This window comes from Acomys minous, assembly GCF_964271855.1.
Source record: "Acomys minous genome assembly, chromosome: 10".
NCBI lineage: Eukaryota > Metazoa > Chordata > Mammalia > Rodentia > Muridae > Acomys > Acomys minous.
In genome coordinates, this window is record NC_140491.1 from 112,764,095 (window position 1) to 112,779,763 (window position 15,669).

A 15,669-nucleotide genomic window follows, 5' to 3' on the forward strand; every position below is an offset into this window, starting at 1 on the left:
GATAAATAATAACACTAGCAGATGTCATGAATCAAATGTATCAACAGATACCTACAGAACATTTTACCCAAACACAAAAGGTTATACCTTCTTCTCAGCACCTCATGGAGCCTTCTCCAAAACTGATCATACAGTAGGTCCAAAGCAAGCCTCAACAGATACAAGAAGACTGAAATAATACCTTGTATTATATCAGATCACCATGAACTAAAGCTGGACTTCAAAAACAACAGAAATAACAAAAAGCCTACAAAACATGGAAAATAAACAGCTCTCTACTTAATGAAAACTGGGTGAGAGAAGAAATAAAGAAATAAATTAAGGACTTCCTGAAATTCAATAAAAATGAAGATACAACATACTCAAATTTATGGGACACATTAAAAACAGTGCTAAGAGGAAAATTCATACCACTAAGTGCCTTCATAAAGAAATTAGAAACATCTCAATATAGGCAACTTAACTCCACATCTGGAAGCCCTAGAATAAAAAGAAGCAGAAACACCCAAGAAGAGAGTATGGCTGGACATAATCAAACTCAGGGTAGAAATCAGTAAATTAGAAACAAAGAGAACAACTCAAAGAATCAACAAAACCAGGAGTTGGTTCTTTGAGAAAATCAACAAGATAGACAAACCATTAGCCAAACTAACTAAAAGGTAGAGAGACACTATCCAAATAAACAAAACCAGAAATGTAAAGGGAGACATAACAACAGACTCTGAAGAAATACAAAGAATCATTAGGTCCTACTTCAAAGAATAATATGGCACAAAATTTGAAAATCTAAAAGACATGGACAATTTTCTTGATCGATTCCACTTGCTAAAATTGAATCAAGATCAGATAATCAAATTAAATAGTCCTATTTCTCCTGTAGAAATAGAAGCAGTCATTAAAAAAAAAAAAGAAGAAAGAAAAACAGAGCCAGATGATTTCAGTGCAGACTTCTACCAGCTCTTCAAAGAAGAGCTAATACTGATACTCTTCAAGCTATTCCACAAAATAGAAATGGGTGGAATATGACCAAACTCATTCTACAAGGCCACAGTTACTTTGATACCTAAACGTCACAAAGACTCAATAAAGAACGAGAATTTCAGACCAATTTCTCTTATGAACATTGATGCAAAAATTCTCAATAAAATACACACAAACTGAATAGAAGAACACATCAAAGACATCATTCACCATGACCAGGTAGGTTTCATTACAGGCATGCAGGTATGGTTTGATATATGGAAATCCAGTAATGTAATCCACCATATAAATAAACTGAAAGAAAAAAAATGATCATCCTTAGATGCAGAAAAAGCATTTGACAAAATCCAACACCCATTCATGTTTAAAGTTTTGGAGAGTTCAGGAATATAAGGCACATACTTTAACATAATAAAGGCTATATACAGCAAGCCAATAGCCAACATCAAATTAAATGGAGAGAGAAACTCAAGTAAATTCCTCTAAAACCAGGGACCATACAAGGCTGCCCACTTTCTCCATATCTCTTTAATATAGTTCTTGAAGGTCTAGCTAGAACAATAAGACAACAAAAGGAGATCAAGGGGATCCAAATAGTAAAGGAGGAAGTCAAATTGTCCCTATTCACAGATGATATGATAGTGTTCATAAGTGACTCCCAAAATTCTACCAGAGAACTCTTAGAGCTGATAAACACCTTCAGCAAAGTGGCTGGATACAAAATTAACTCAAAAAAGTCAGTAGCCTTTCTGTATAAAAATGACAATCATGCTGAGAAAGAAATTACAGAAATTGCACCCTTCATGATAGCCATAAGTAATATAAATTATCTAGGAATAACTCTAAGCAAGTGAAAGACTTGCTTGAAAAAAACTTCAAATCTCTGAAGAAGGAGATTGAAGATAACATCAGAAGATGGAAAGATCTTGCTTGTTTGTGGATCAGGAGAATTAACATAGTAAAAATGGCCATCTTACCAAAAGCAATTTACAGATTCAATGCAATCCCTATCAAAATAGCTGCACAATTTTTAAAGACATTGAAAGATCAATTCTCAACTTCATAAGGAAAAACAAAAGGCCCAGAATAGATAAAACAATCCTGTACAGTAAAAGATCCTCTGGAAGAATCTCTATACCTGATCTCATGCTATACTATAGAGCAACAGTAATTAAAACAGCACGGTACTGGCAAAGCAATAGGTTGGTTGGTCAATGGAATCAAATTGAAGACCCAGAAATAAATCCACAGACCTATGGACACTTGATTTTTGACAAAGACACTGAATCTATTCAATGGAAAAAGGATAGCATCTTCAACAGATGGTGTTGGTCTAGCTGGATGTCTACATGTAGAAAAATGCAAGTAGATCCATATTTATTTTTTAGATCCATATTTATAACCATGCACAGAACTCAAATCCAAGTGGATTGAAGACCTCAACATAAAACCAGAGACATTAAAGAAAAAGTGGGGAAGAGCCTGGAACACATTGGCACAGGAGACAACTTCCTGAACAGAACTCTAACAGCCCAGGCCTTAAGGTCAATAATTAATAAATGGGACCTCATGAGGCTGAGAAGCTTTTGTAAGGCAGAAGACACTTTCAATAGAAAAAAGTGACAGCTTACAGACTGGGGAAGGATCGTCACCAACCCTACATATGACAAAGGACTAATATCCAAAATGTATAAAGAGCTCAAGAAATTAAACACCACCAAACCAAATTACCCAATTAAGAAATGGAGCTCAGAGTTAAACAGAATTCTCAACAGAGGAATATCAAATGGCTGAGAAACAAAGAAATGCTTAATGTCCTTACTCATCAGAGAAATGCAAATAAATCAAAACGACTCTGAGATTCCATTTTACACCCATCAGAATGGCTAAGACCAAAACCTCAAGTGCCAGCACATGCTGGTGAGGATGTGGAGAAAGGGGGACACTCCTTCATTGCTGGTGGGAATGCAAACTTGTACAATCACTTTGGAAATCTATCTGGTGCTTTCTCCGAAAACTGGGAATAGGGCTTCCTCAAGGCCCAGCTATTCCACTCCTTGGAACATACCCAAAAGATGCTCCACCACACAACAAGGACATATGGTCAACCATGTTCATAGTTGCCTTATTCGTATTCGCAGAACATGGAAACAACCTAGATGTTCCTCAGTCAAAGAATGGATAAAGAAACTGTGGAATACTACTGAGCTATTAAGAAGAAAGAAATCCTGAAATTTGCAGGCAAATGGATGGAACTAGAGTGAGTTAATCCAGACCTGGAAAGATACACATAGTATATACTCACTTATAACTGGACACTAGCCCTACAGTGATGTACCCTGAAAGTCTTCACTTAGCAGGAGATTGGTATAGATGCTAGGACCTCCTATCTGGACTCCAGGTGAGAGAGGTACGGGATAATGGGGAAATAGAATGATCCAGAGGGTCCTAGAAATCTACAAGAAGACCATCAAGGCTGGCAGATCTAGACCCAGGGGTTTTGCTCAAACTGCTGTACCAACCAAGGACAATGCATGCAGTAAACCTAGAACCCCTATTCAGATCTAGCCAATGGACAGCACATTCTCCACAGTTGTGTCGAGAGTGGGGACTGACCCTGACATGAACTGTGGTGCCCCATATTTGATTACTTCCCCTTGGTGGGGAGGCCTCATGGCATTCAGAGGAAGGGGAAGCAGGCTACCAGGATAAGACCTGACAGGCTGTGATCATATGTTACAGACCTAGGAAAGGGGAATAAGGTGAAAGAGGGAGGGAGGGGGGAATGGGAGGATAAAAATGAGGGGATAACAATTGAGATGTAATCTGAATAAATTACTTTAAAAAAAAGAAAGAAACAAATATATTGGCAAACTTCTGTAAAGGATCAGAGACCTATGCTAAAAATAAAATTAAATGACTCTGGAATTGAAGGTTTGGTAGACACAGAAGAAGCTATAATAATAATTTCACCAGAATCTTGGCATCCAGATTGGCTGCTTCAGGAAGGAAATATCTAGCTTCTAGGGATTGGAACTTTATCTCAGGCAAAACAAAGTGAAAGATGGGTTGAGTGTATAGGGCCAGAAGGACAAATAGGATAATTAAAGCCATATGTGGACAATATGGCCATGAATTTACAGAGATGTGATTTGTTACAGCAACAGAAAACACAGATTAACATTTCTCCAATCTCAGAAACAATCTATAAAGTAAAGAATGCTTCTGAGAAAAATGTTAAAAGGTATTATTGAGAACAGACACAGCCTGCCCAGGTTGTCCATAAGCAGGACATGACAGGTGTTGGCTTTTCAAAGATACCAACTGCCCTCCATGTAAAAAAGATAATCAGGCATAAAAAAAATAACATTTTAAAATAATAATTTACTAAAGGTATACTTGCTTTACTGGCATGAAATGAAAAATGGGTTTTCTTAAACCGTGTGGTTTAAATCATGTTAGAATGTTAGACTATAGATTGTCATGTGGCCCATACCATTTTGGACACCAGATTTTGAGTTTTCTTCTTAAATAAAAAGGATTTTTTGTTGTTTTGTATTAAAAACATAGTTAAAAGATTTTAAGTGTTTTAAGTAACTTTAAAAGAGTCACTGCAGTTCAAACTTGTTTTTAAAATCATCTCTAAGAGTTGGAGTAATTGGAGTTAAGATAAAAATTTTTTTTTTGAGCAAGGCAGTGGTAGCCCATGGCTTTAATCTTAGCAGAGACAGGCAGATCCCTATAAGTTAGTTGCTTTCTAAATTCTAGAGTTATACCTGAGTAGGGTGTTGGTGGCTCACACCTTTAATCTCAGCACTCGTGAGGTATATGCCTTTAATCCCAATGCTCAAGAGAGAAAAGCATGGGCTGGAGAGATGGCTCAGAGTTTAAGAGCACTGTCTGATCTTCCAGCTGTCCTGAGGTCAATTCCCAGCAACCACATGGTGCCTCACAATCATCTATACTTGGATCTGGTGCCCTCTTCTGGCGGCCAGGCACACACGCAAGCAGAATCTTGTATACATAATAAATAAATCTTAAAAAAAAAAAAAAAGGAAAAAAGAAAAAAGCACGCAGATCTCTGAGTTCAAGGCCAGCCTGATACAGATCAAGTTCCAAGTAGAGAAAAACTTAGATCCAGATGTGGTGGTTCACACTTTTAATCTCAGCACTTCGAAGGCACTTGCCTTTGATCCTAGCACTTGGGAGACAGAGGCAGGCACATAGAAATTACAGTGATTTTAAAAGGCATTTGAAAAAGGCAGGCTGAAATTTAAAGTGAATGTCCTTTATAATCTAAAAGCAAATATACGTAAGAGTATATTTAATTTCAAATTTTCAGAAGAACTCTTTTAATTTTTAGTTGAGATATAATACTTTTTCTATGGCCAAAAATCATTTTGCCTTAGGAAAAGATTTAATCCACCGGAGTTAGAGTTGGGGCAGGGTTTTGTTTTTATCTTTCCAGGAGAATAAAAACATCTACTAAAGAATCTGGAGACCACTGGACAAATGAAACATCTGAAGAAAAGGAATGAATTATCAAGAGAAAATATGACAATAAAAGAAGTAAACTGGCCAAGTGGTATCGCCCAGCTCCATCTTCTCTTCTGCTCTCTACAACATACGTGTCAAGTGGTCTGTATGTGGTCTCAATTCAATTAAAGATTAAAGCTCGCCTTGGGGTTGGAACATGCATCTCTCCTTCTTTAAACCCATGTATGCATGCTAAAGGGAAATCCAAAATCCCTGTCTCATACCAGAAGAGCCAGCTGGTATGAGACAGAAGAAAACAAAAAAATAAGGAATTATTATATTGCCACTGATCTCATAAATCTTTTGGTTTTCATTTTACTCTCTAATTTTTAAAGGTATATTATCATAAAATCTATAAGATTATTGTGTATATATAAACTTTATGTCATGATACTAGTAGTTGTACAGAGTATTAATAAAGTTTTAGAAATCAGGTTCATTTAGCTTTCTGTACATGTTTCCAGGTTTGAGTCTGAAGCAAATAACTGGAACAGTTTGTGTACCTTGGATGTACTTAACAAATTATGGTCCTCAAGCCTTTCTGAGCTCTGCTGAACGTGGCATTTAAAATGATTAGGTTTTCTACCACTTCTCACAGTACCCTTTTAGGTTCCCAATAAGATGACAGGGCTCTCAACAACAAATCCACCTGAATTATGTAACAACACCCACTGGGGAAAAAACCTTCCATGTTTCTTCTGCTGCCTCATTCTGTGTAAACAGTGGACACCCTTGAGTTAACTGTTATGTTCTGCCTAGTCAGGATTGCCACTAAGCTGACAAACACCACCCAGAGATCAGCTTCTAACTATAGACTGTCACAGACACGAGGATAAGTCGTAGAGGCTTTGCTTGACAAAGTTCCAGAGACCTCCGACTGTCCAGCATGATCACTAGACATCCAGAGCAGCTGTTGATGCTTTGTTTGACAAAGTTCCAAAGATCTCTGGCTGATGACCACTGTCCCTATATATTATATATGGTTCATGTGTAGGGTTGTTTAGATATCTGAAATTTCTCCTTAAACTGTTCTTTTCTTTTTATTTCTCAGCTCTAAGAAAATTCATACAGGGAAAACTTTTTTCTACAGAGAATGTTGAAAGATGGCATTGGGCCAAAGGTTTGAGACAATGATAGAGTTTTTCACTCTGACTATGAGCACCCAAGCAGAAACTGCATGAAAGAAAGTTAACACCTTGACATAACAGTACCTGGCTAGATACTGTTACCTTTAGAAATATTTCCTTAGAATCTGCTTTTGAGAGCAATAGAGGATGGGCTTGAAATGTCATGCTTTACAGATATTTTACAATAGATGACCCCTTGGCAGTTAGCCTAGGCTTGGATAGCACACCAGTTGGTTTGGGACTGGAAGTAGGTCAAGTTCTTTCTTTGGAGAACATTTGGCTCAAGCTATGTTGCTATGGCCATCTTGTAAACATATTGGCTTTAGCCTAGGGAAATTTATGATTATACTTTCTTATGTATTGTTTAAAAGATAATGAGCAGGTTATGCTGACTGTTGTTTGGAAATTAATTGATTTTTGTTGTATGCTTTGTTTTAGGTTACAGAACTTTTTTTTATTTCCTTGTTACTCTGTTGATTTTTGATTGTTCTAGTGATTGTAAATACGGGAAAAATCATGATGTAATGTGCAACAAAAAATTGAACTTCATTTCAATAAAGTACTAGGGGCCCAAGGAGAAGGGGCAAGTAAGTAACAGACATGAGACAGTAAGCCAAAGTGATATGGGGAACAGCAAGAGAGACAGATAGCCGGGGAATGGCAAAGGAGGCAGGTAACAGACATGAGAGAGTAAGCTTGAGTGAGGTGAGGTGCAGCAAGAGAGATGGATAGATGGGGAATGGCAAGAGAGATAGGTGGATGGGTAATTGCAAGAAAGAGGAAAATTAGAAAGATGGGCAACAGCAAGCAAGGAGATAGAAGGATGGGTAACAGCAAGCAAGAAGTTAGTTAGATAGAAAGACAGCAAGCAAGTAAGTGAGCAAGGTGCAAGGAGCAAGGAGTCAGACAGACAGTAAGGAAGACAGAGATGGAGACAGACAGAAGAGAAGAAAAGTTCTCCTGGGCTTTAAGACATTCAGCTTGTACCACATATGCCTGAGTCTTCAAGTATTTTTTTTCCTCCATTCCACAAGTGGTTCCTCTGGCTGGTTGGTCAACCAATGGTTGGTGTCCCTTAACCAGTGGTTCACTGCCTGCTCAGTTCTCCCTATCATACATCCACCTCTCTTCTCTTCTCTTCTCTTCTCTTCTCTTCTCTTCTCTTCTCTTCTCTTCTCTTCTCTTCTCTTCTCTTCTCTCCTCTTTGCTGTTCCAGGAGCTGGTCTTGGGGAGCGGTAACAGACTACTTAGGACATTCAAATTTCTGAGTGCATATGATGAACATTTTACAGAACTTTTAACTCAAAAATACTTAATCCTAAGACTGCCAAATACAACCAAGCTGCACACTGTGGAAAGCTTAGCAAAAATTGCTTCATTTTTGTAAATAGTTTCACTGTATTAGAGTTACAATCTTTCCTTTTTATTATGAGAAAAGGGGATACAGAAATAATATAGGTATAATAGCAAAAAAGGGTAGATCTTTGTATATTGAAGCAAAATTATGGTTATAATTGGTTACATTGGTATAGATCTTGTGTATATTAGTAAAAATTTAAGGTTATATTTTCGTTACAGCATACTATGTACCAACTCTTTTTAAGGCATTGTACCTAAGTAATTCTTAAAAATAAAATATAAAATCTAGTCCTTTTGAAAGCAACTATCATAAACTCCTTAGGATAACTAAGAAATGCAAACTAATAGCCAATCAAACATGTAGTTTTGTTAGGTACTAGTTTTCTAAGTTAATCGGTCAGTATATAGGTAGAAACTAATAATTCAGACATACTAGAGATAGAGGGTCTTTACAAACCTCACAGAGCTGCAGAATATGGCATTTAAAGATGTCTTATTAATTTGAGAAATTTTCACAATGAGACATGCCAACTCCTGACAGCACCCCATTTCAACTTTGAAGAAGATTATGAGAATCAAAAAATTCTCCTTGAGGAGATGGCCTCATATGTGGCAAGCAAGCCACTGGACAAGAATTGTCCTTGCTTCTACTGCAGACAGAATACTGAACAAACTGGATGCAGGAAAGTCGACTGCCAAGCTTTGCAAGGACAAGGTAGGCAAGTCCTTCATAATACCTGCTTCACAGAAATGTCTGTCAGATATTCTGAGCTGGAAGGCTGAAGACGATGCTCCAATGTTATAGAGATATCCTGGGTGACTATCTAGGCAGCCAGGAGTATCTGTCATTTCTGTAGTGTTGGAAGATGCTTGCTCTGCATTTCCTGTTCATTCAGATAATACTTATCCTTCTCAGGTCTTTGATGAGGTTGAAAACTAAACAGTTATTAAACTTAGTTGTTTAAGATTTAAGAAGATGTTTTAGGTCTAAAGATGGTTTTTGATTGGTAATGAAAGTTATTATACAAAGTGATTTAGGTACAGAACTTTGGACTCACCAAGATAGAATAGATAGTAGAGTACTTTCTTTAAGGTTGCTAAATACAAATGGATTAGACATTGTGAATGTAATTTTTACCAGCCAGCACATAGTTTATTGATGTTAGAGAAAACATCTTTTATTAAGGCAAAAAGGGGGGAAATCTTGCTGGATATTTGATCCCATTGTGATCTCTGAGATTGTGAACTGTAAAATCCTGTCTTTTGTTTGGAATGGTTGAGCCCTAACACACATATTTAATCCAAGAACTTAATGCTTATTGTAAAAGGTGATTAAGGTGTGGTTCAGCCTGCTGTAGCACACACCTTTATTTCAAGAGCTTTCTGTCGACAGGATTTAATAAAGGTAACCCTAGGTCAAGAGGCACAACAAGAAACCAGCTGACAGGGATTAAAGAGCAGGAGGGATTTTGAGTTAAGGAGTATTTAAGACAGCTTGTAGAGGTAGAAGTGGGTTTTAGTTCTTTATCTCTTGAGCTCTTCAGCTCCTGGTGCTTTGAGCTAGCAGCCTTTGGCCTTAGGTTTTTTTGTTTTTGTTTTGTTTTGGGTTTCCTTTTTGGCCTTTTCCTCCTGGGCTGTCAGTTGAGGTAGTGAGCATTGTGGGCCTTTTCCATCATGATCTGAGCTGAGTAGAAATGTCAGCTGGGTGCTTTCTCTGCCTCTGAACTAGTAGGCTTTTGCCTCAGCATCTGGCTCCTGAGTCTTTATTGGTAAAAATAGAATGACTGGAATTTTCTTTTAAACCAAGAGAAGATGAATCGGACCTGTTAGGAAGTGACTATGTCATGGAGTAGAGCCCCCAAGAATGGAGTTGGTACCCTTACATAAGAGGACCAAAGTGTCTTGTTTGCCCTTCTATCATTGAAGGACACAGCTAGAATGTGCCATCTACGATAAAAGCCCTCACTGGCTACAAAATTGGCTAGTTATTTGATGGTAGACTGGCAAGCCCCCAGAACTGTGAGAAACAAACGTTTGTTGTATTTTGCCTTTACTTCTCACTTGTTTGTTGTTTATAAATCACCCAGCTTATGGCATCTTTGTTTTGGCAGGCTAAAGAGGCTAAGACACATCTCTTGGTAGCTCTCAGGTTCTCACTGACTGTTATTCAGGGACTTGTTCCTTGCTACCTGTCTTAGTTAAGGTTTCTATTGTTGTGGTGGAAACACCATGATCAAAAAGGAAGTTGGGGAGAAAAGGGTTTATTTGGCTTACATTTACAGACCATAGTCCAGGAAACCAGGACAGGAACTCAAGCAGGGCAGGATCCTGGAGGCAGGAACTGATGCAGAAGCCAGGGAGGGGTGCTGCTTATTGGCTTGCTCCACGTGGCTTGCTCAGCCTGCTTTCTTATAGAAGCCAAGACCACAGGCCCAGGGCTGGCACCATTCACAATGGGCGAGGCCCTCCCCCACAGATCACTAGTTGAGAAAATGCCTTACCGCTGGATCTCTTGGAGGCGTTTCCTCAACTGAGGCTCCTTTCTTTCTGATGACTCTAGCACGTGCCAAGTTGGCACACAGAACCAGCCCGTACACTGCTGGTATGGAACTCTTACTAGATAGCTCCAAACAGCAACATGTCACTGTAATGAACCAGTGGAAAAGGAAGAGAGGACGGGGCTTGATCTCAGCAGCCATATCTTGTCATGTTTACAATGCTCTGTGTTCGGACTGTGGTGGGGGCGGGTTGAAAGGAATCCCCTCGCTGTCTATAGAGTCACTGAATTGAGCTAACGGCAGGCAGATTAGGAGGAGAAACAGGTACGCACAGGGAAGATCTACAGTGTGGGGAAGATCTTCAAATACGATTTGAAGGCAGGTGGGTGAGGTGGAGACATCTTTTCCAGCTCTAGAAAGAAACAACGTTTGGGAGAGGCGTGGCTTACCGTGCTTCACAGTTTCACAGGGTGCTCACTGGCTGTGAGAGAGATATGGGCAGGAATTCATGGTGGAGTAATAAAGGCTTTGGTATTATTTTTGTCTTATTCTTCTCTGAGGCTTTACTCTTTTATTGTTGTTGTTTGTTTTTGTTTTGTTTATATCATAGTCTTTCCCCTCCCGCCCCCCCCCCCCCGGCCCCCATGCCCTGGCTTTTTGGTTTTTCGATCAGTGTGTAACCTGGCTGTTCTGGAACTTGGTCTGTGGGCTAGGATGGCCTCAAACTCACAGAGATCCACCTGCCTCTACCTCCTGAGTGCTGGGATAAAGGACATGTGCCGACACGCCAACTGACTTCTTTTTCTGTTTTTGTTGTAGGTTTTGGTGAGATTTTTTGGGAGAAAGAAAACTGCGTTTGATTTTTTAAAACTTTATTATTATTGCTGCTGCCCCCCTTTTTTTCAGAAGAGGCTCTTCCCCTTTGGAAAGAATACCCCCTAATGCTTGAGTGGAGGAGACAGGACCAGAGGGACCTTCTTCAGAGGCAGCTCCAGGAATCTTGGCATGCCCGTGTGCTGGTGCTGAGTCCAGAAACGAAGTGACCCTGGAGTGTCTGGGCTTCCTCAGAAAGCCTTGACAGACCTGATGAACAGTACAAATGAAGTCACTCATGCTGAGGCGCCACACCACCAGATGAAAGCCAAGCTGTTAACTGGCCTACCTTTAGAAGAAAGAAACATTCCAATTCCCCAAATGGCCCCTCCTTATGTAACAGCTTGGTCCTTATGTGGGACCTCTGACTCTGACTTTGTTGCTGCCTTTGGATCCCTTTCCCTAACTGGACAGCCTTGTCCAGCCCCAGTAGCAGAAGATGGGCCCAGTCCTACTTGACATGCCAAGGTGGGTTGATACCCATGGGAAGTCTCCCCTTCTCTGAGAGAAAGGAAGCAGAGGGGTGGGGGGGGGGAGTAAGGAGGTGAGAGGGAGAGACTTGGAGGAGAGGAGTAAGGGGAACTTCCTAGTGGCATGTAAATTAAATAAATTAATTAATGGAAAAAAATCCCAAATGGACTAAATTCACAGTACCCGAGACAACCTGATATTAACCAATCAGTTACTTTTCTCTTCTTCGGTGTTCCTGTTTGAGCCTTACAGGAGTTTGAAATAACTCATCCACACATCCGCCCTCTACTTGTTCCTGCTCTCTTCAGCCCTTCCTCACTAGGATGGACACCATCTTCTGTTCAGCTCATCGCTATACTCATTCTGTTTTATGGGAATAATGTGTTGCCCTATTCTAGAATTGTAAGTAAAGCTAATTAATGTCTTCATTTTTTTTTTAAACCTCACCAAGGCCAACTCATGCTCAGAAGAAGGAAGAACGGACTCCAGGTCCTCTCTGGAGCCTCCTTTGCCACAGGTGCAAGGAGATACAACCTACCAAGCTTCCGTTTCCTTTATCCCAAGGTAAGATAAATACTAGCTTCTGCAATGTGAGACAGCACAGTGAGCAATATCAGAGCCCAGAAAACACATGCAAAATAGCGACCATGGACCTTACACAGGATATTTTAAAATAGTTACCATTTTCCCCTCCTAGATTTTCTTTCCTATTCCCTCATCCAACTGGTTTCTGTTGATGGTTGTTCTGGGGGAGAAGCAGAACAGCATGAGGAGCTGCAGGGCACCTGGCTTTGCACCTCGGAGCCTGTTCTCTCCTGACTCCAAATCCTGAGATCCATAAGGAAATGGAAGGGTGGGACTAAGGTCAAATGTTTGGGGAAATTTTATAAGACCAGTCCCTAGAAAGAACTGGGTGGACCATGAACTTCTCCCTGCTCAAGTCAGGTACAGCATACCAAAAAAAAAAAAAAAAAAAAAAAAAAAAAAAAAAAAAAAAGACATGTGGGTTTATTCATTTATTTTATTTTTAATTTGAATAAGCAATTTGGTGGAAATTAGGGCCATGTTAAAAACAAAACAAAACACCAACCCAACTATATCACAGAGATAAGGTGTCTACAATCTCACTTGATCCCTCAGTATGTGTTGTGTAAGCCTTGGATTAAGTCGAATGAATTTACCAGGAAAAAAGCAATAATGGGGATTTTGTGACCTGGTTTAGGCTTAAACTAAGTCAAAATTTAATATCATTTGGTAGTGTGTCTTAAGCCCTGTATCTGCAGTCAGCAAACTAGCTAATACTATATTAGAAGATGACAACATTTTGTCAGACCCCTCTAGGAAAATGCTCTTCTAAGAATTAATGTTCTGCCTATCAGGACATTTCAGGATTAACTAAAAACCAAACCTGCCATGGTTTTTTATCTATAAATAGAAATTGCTATCAGGCCCATAGGGAGAGACACCATAAGGAATATGAAACTTAGGAAATTAATTTTTCCTTTCGTAATTTCTGTCTGGTTGGGAGCTTTTGTAACGGGAACCAGCCAAGCCTGAGACACTGAATCTTTGACCAGGCTTCCTCCTGGTTTCTGAAAGTCCTTGTGGGGTAGACCCTGGAGGATAAGGTAGTGGCTAAGCATCTTGGCCTGTGGCAGGACTGTCAGAATTCATCCTGGGCCTCTGCCATTTATAATTTGATTTTAATTAGTCAAAGCTACTTGGTAGCATGGTGAATTAGTTACTCCTCACATTCAGACCACAACTAAGCAAGAATTGTTACATTTCTTCAGCTATATAGTTATTGTGAGAAGCTAACGAGATAGTTTGTGAAAGTTCTGAAGACTAATTAGCATACACCACTGGCCTGATAATAGGAATGTATTGTTCACACCTGGCTTTTTGGCGTCTCATCAACCTTTCCTGACATGCTCCTTTTGCCATCATGAAAACCTTTCATTAGATTGTTATTTATTTCCTATTTCATGTATACCCTAAAGATCAACATGAAACTGAACCTCAGCTGCCTGATGCCTTACTGTAGAACTTCATATGGAAGATGGTAGATGGGCATGTGAGGCTCCATATGAACAGCATCAACTGCTACAAACTCTTCACACCCTTCCAACAGGCTCCCCAGCAGAAAATCATGTCCCTTGCTCTGCCTTGCTATCCCCGTGTGGGTGCTGGGTCATTTCCTTTCTTGGCTCTGCCCTCTCAGAGTTCAAAATCTAAAACCCAGGAAGTAGCCAAATCTCTTCATAGCTAACATCTTGTTCCCTGGGACCATGGGAACAGTTCTTTATCCTTGTCTTGGGCATAGCAGGTCCCTATCTCTCTTTTATTTTGGATATCCTAAGGGTTCGTAAAAAAATACCTTCACTAAATGTGTTGTCTTTCACTAAATGTACATTTTCTCCCACCTCTAAAACAGGCCCAAATTTCAATGTGATTTTGGCTATACCAAGCTTCATTTTAAAAGAAGCTGGAGAGATGGCTGAACAGTTGAGAGCACTAGATGCTCTTCCAGGGGCACAGTTTTCAATCCCCAGCACCTGTGGGGTGGCTCTCAAATGTCCATCCATACCTCCAGCTCCAGGGGATAAAAATACCCTCTTCGGGCCCCCATGCACATGGTTCATAGACATACATACAAGTAGAACACCCATATATATAAAATAGAAATAAGAAAAAAATTTAAAGTCCTATCTATAGCCCTATTACAACTCTCAAATTAGTGTTTTCCAGGTAAAGTAGGGAAGACTGAATCAAAATCATCCCAATAACTCACATTCTGTGTCAAGTCCAAGGTCTCTTTCATAAGCCATGGCTCTTTTGATTCAAAGCTTAGTAGTCATCACATCTTCCCTAATGAGGCCATGTTCCTGATTAAACTTCTCGGCTTCCTTTAATGTATTGAAGAGACTAAGGAAGCCATTCCTTAGGTCCACTAGCTCCTGAATTCTGGGTGAGTTAGAATTTAGTGTTTGATCTGAAATAAAGGATTGAGTGGGCATTTTCTTAGACACATCCTTTTATTTTTTATTTTGTTGACACACGGTACCTGCATTCTAAAAATAGGACCATTCTGTGTGTATATAATTGGCAGCTTCCATTCAGGACTATTAAGTAGTGGTGAGGAATCCAGCTGTGCCAGAATCATATATTATTATTGAAGTAAATCATGGGCCAAGCACCGCTGCTGCTAAACTACTTCTGCGATGGGATTTTGTAGACAGAGTAGCCCTGATGAGGTGGAGAGGCACTTGAACTAACTTCTTCAGCTTGGTGGGCTGTGATCCCTTGCTACTGTGTGGAAATGTGAGGGCTACTGTGTCTGAAGAGAAAGGCCTTCCTCTGTAACTCTCACCCGGGGCCTCAGCGCTGGAGCCTGACCGAGACCTGTTCTAGGCCACTAGAACAAGATGACATGGATGTTTCTCTCCGTTCTGTTTATTGCCAAGGAACAAAAAGCTGGCGGCAGCTTAAGCAGCTGAGGGAGGAGAACAGTTTCTACAGATTAGTGCTGCCAGATTTGACAAATGAAACCACAGGGCATCTAGTTGTGTTTCAACTGCAGATAAATTAGTGAGAACATTTTATATAAGTGTGTCTCATACAGTATTTGGGACATGCTCTTACTAAAATTATTCATTTTAATTTAACTTACCCCCTGTAATGAACCTGACAACGCTACTTTAGAGGGAGCTGGGAGATTTACCTCTTAACTAGATGTAACCATACTGTCTTAGAAATATTTAGCAAGGATCTCTTGTGGTTAGATGCCAAGTGATATGAGAATAATTTTGGCACGTCACTCCTTG

General features: G+C 39.7%; 1 long non-coding RNA gene across 2 annotated transcripts in view; it reads left to right on the forward strand.

Annotated features, from left to right (window-relative positions):
- Nucleotides 1-11,885, forward strand: part of LOC311607768 — a 33,691-nt gene extending 21,806 nt beyond the window's left edge. Inside the window, exon 4 of one of the 2 annotated variants that reach the window (XR_014782730.1) lies at nucleotides 11,408-11,885. This is a non-coding gene — a long non-coding RNA (uncharacterized lncRNA). Of the gene's footprint in view, nucleotides 1-5,449; nucleotides 5,607-11,407 lie in introns of those variants that run through there. The other variant, XR_014782731.1, reaches the window with a different exon arrangement.
- The last annotated feature ends 3,784 nt before the right edge of the window (nucleotides 11,886-15,669 follow it).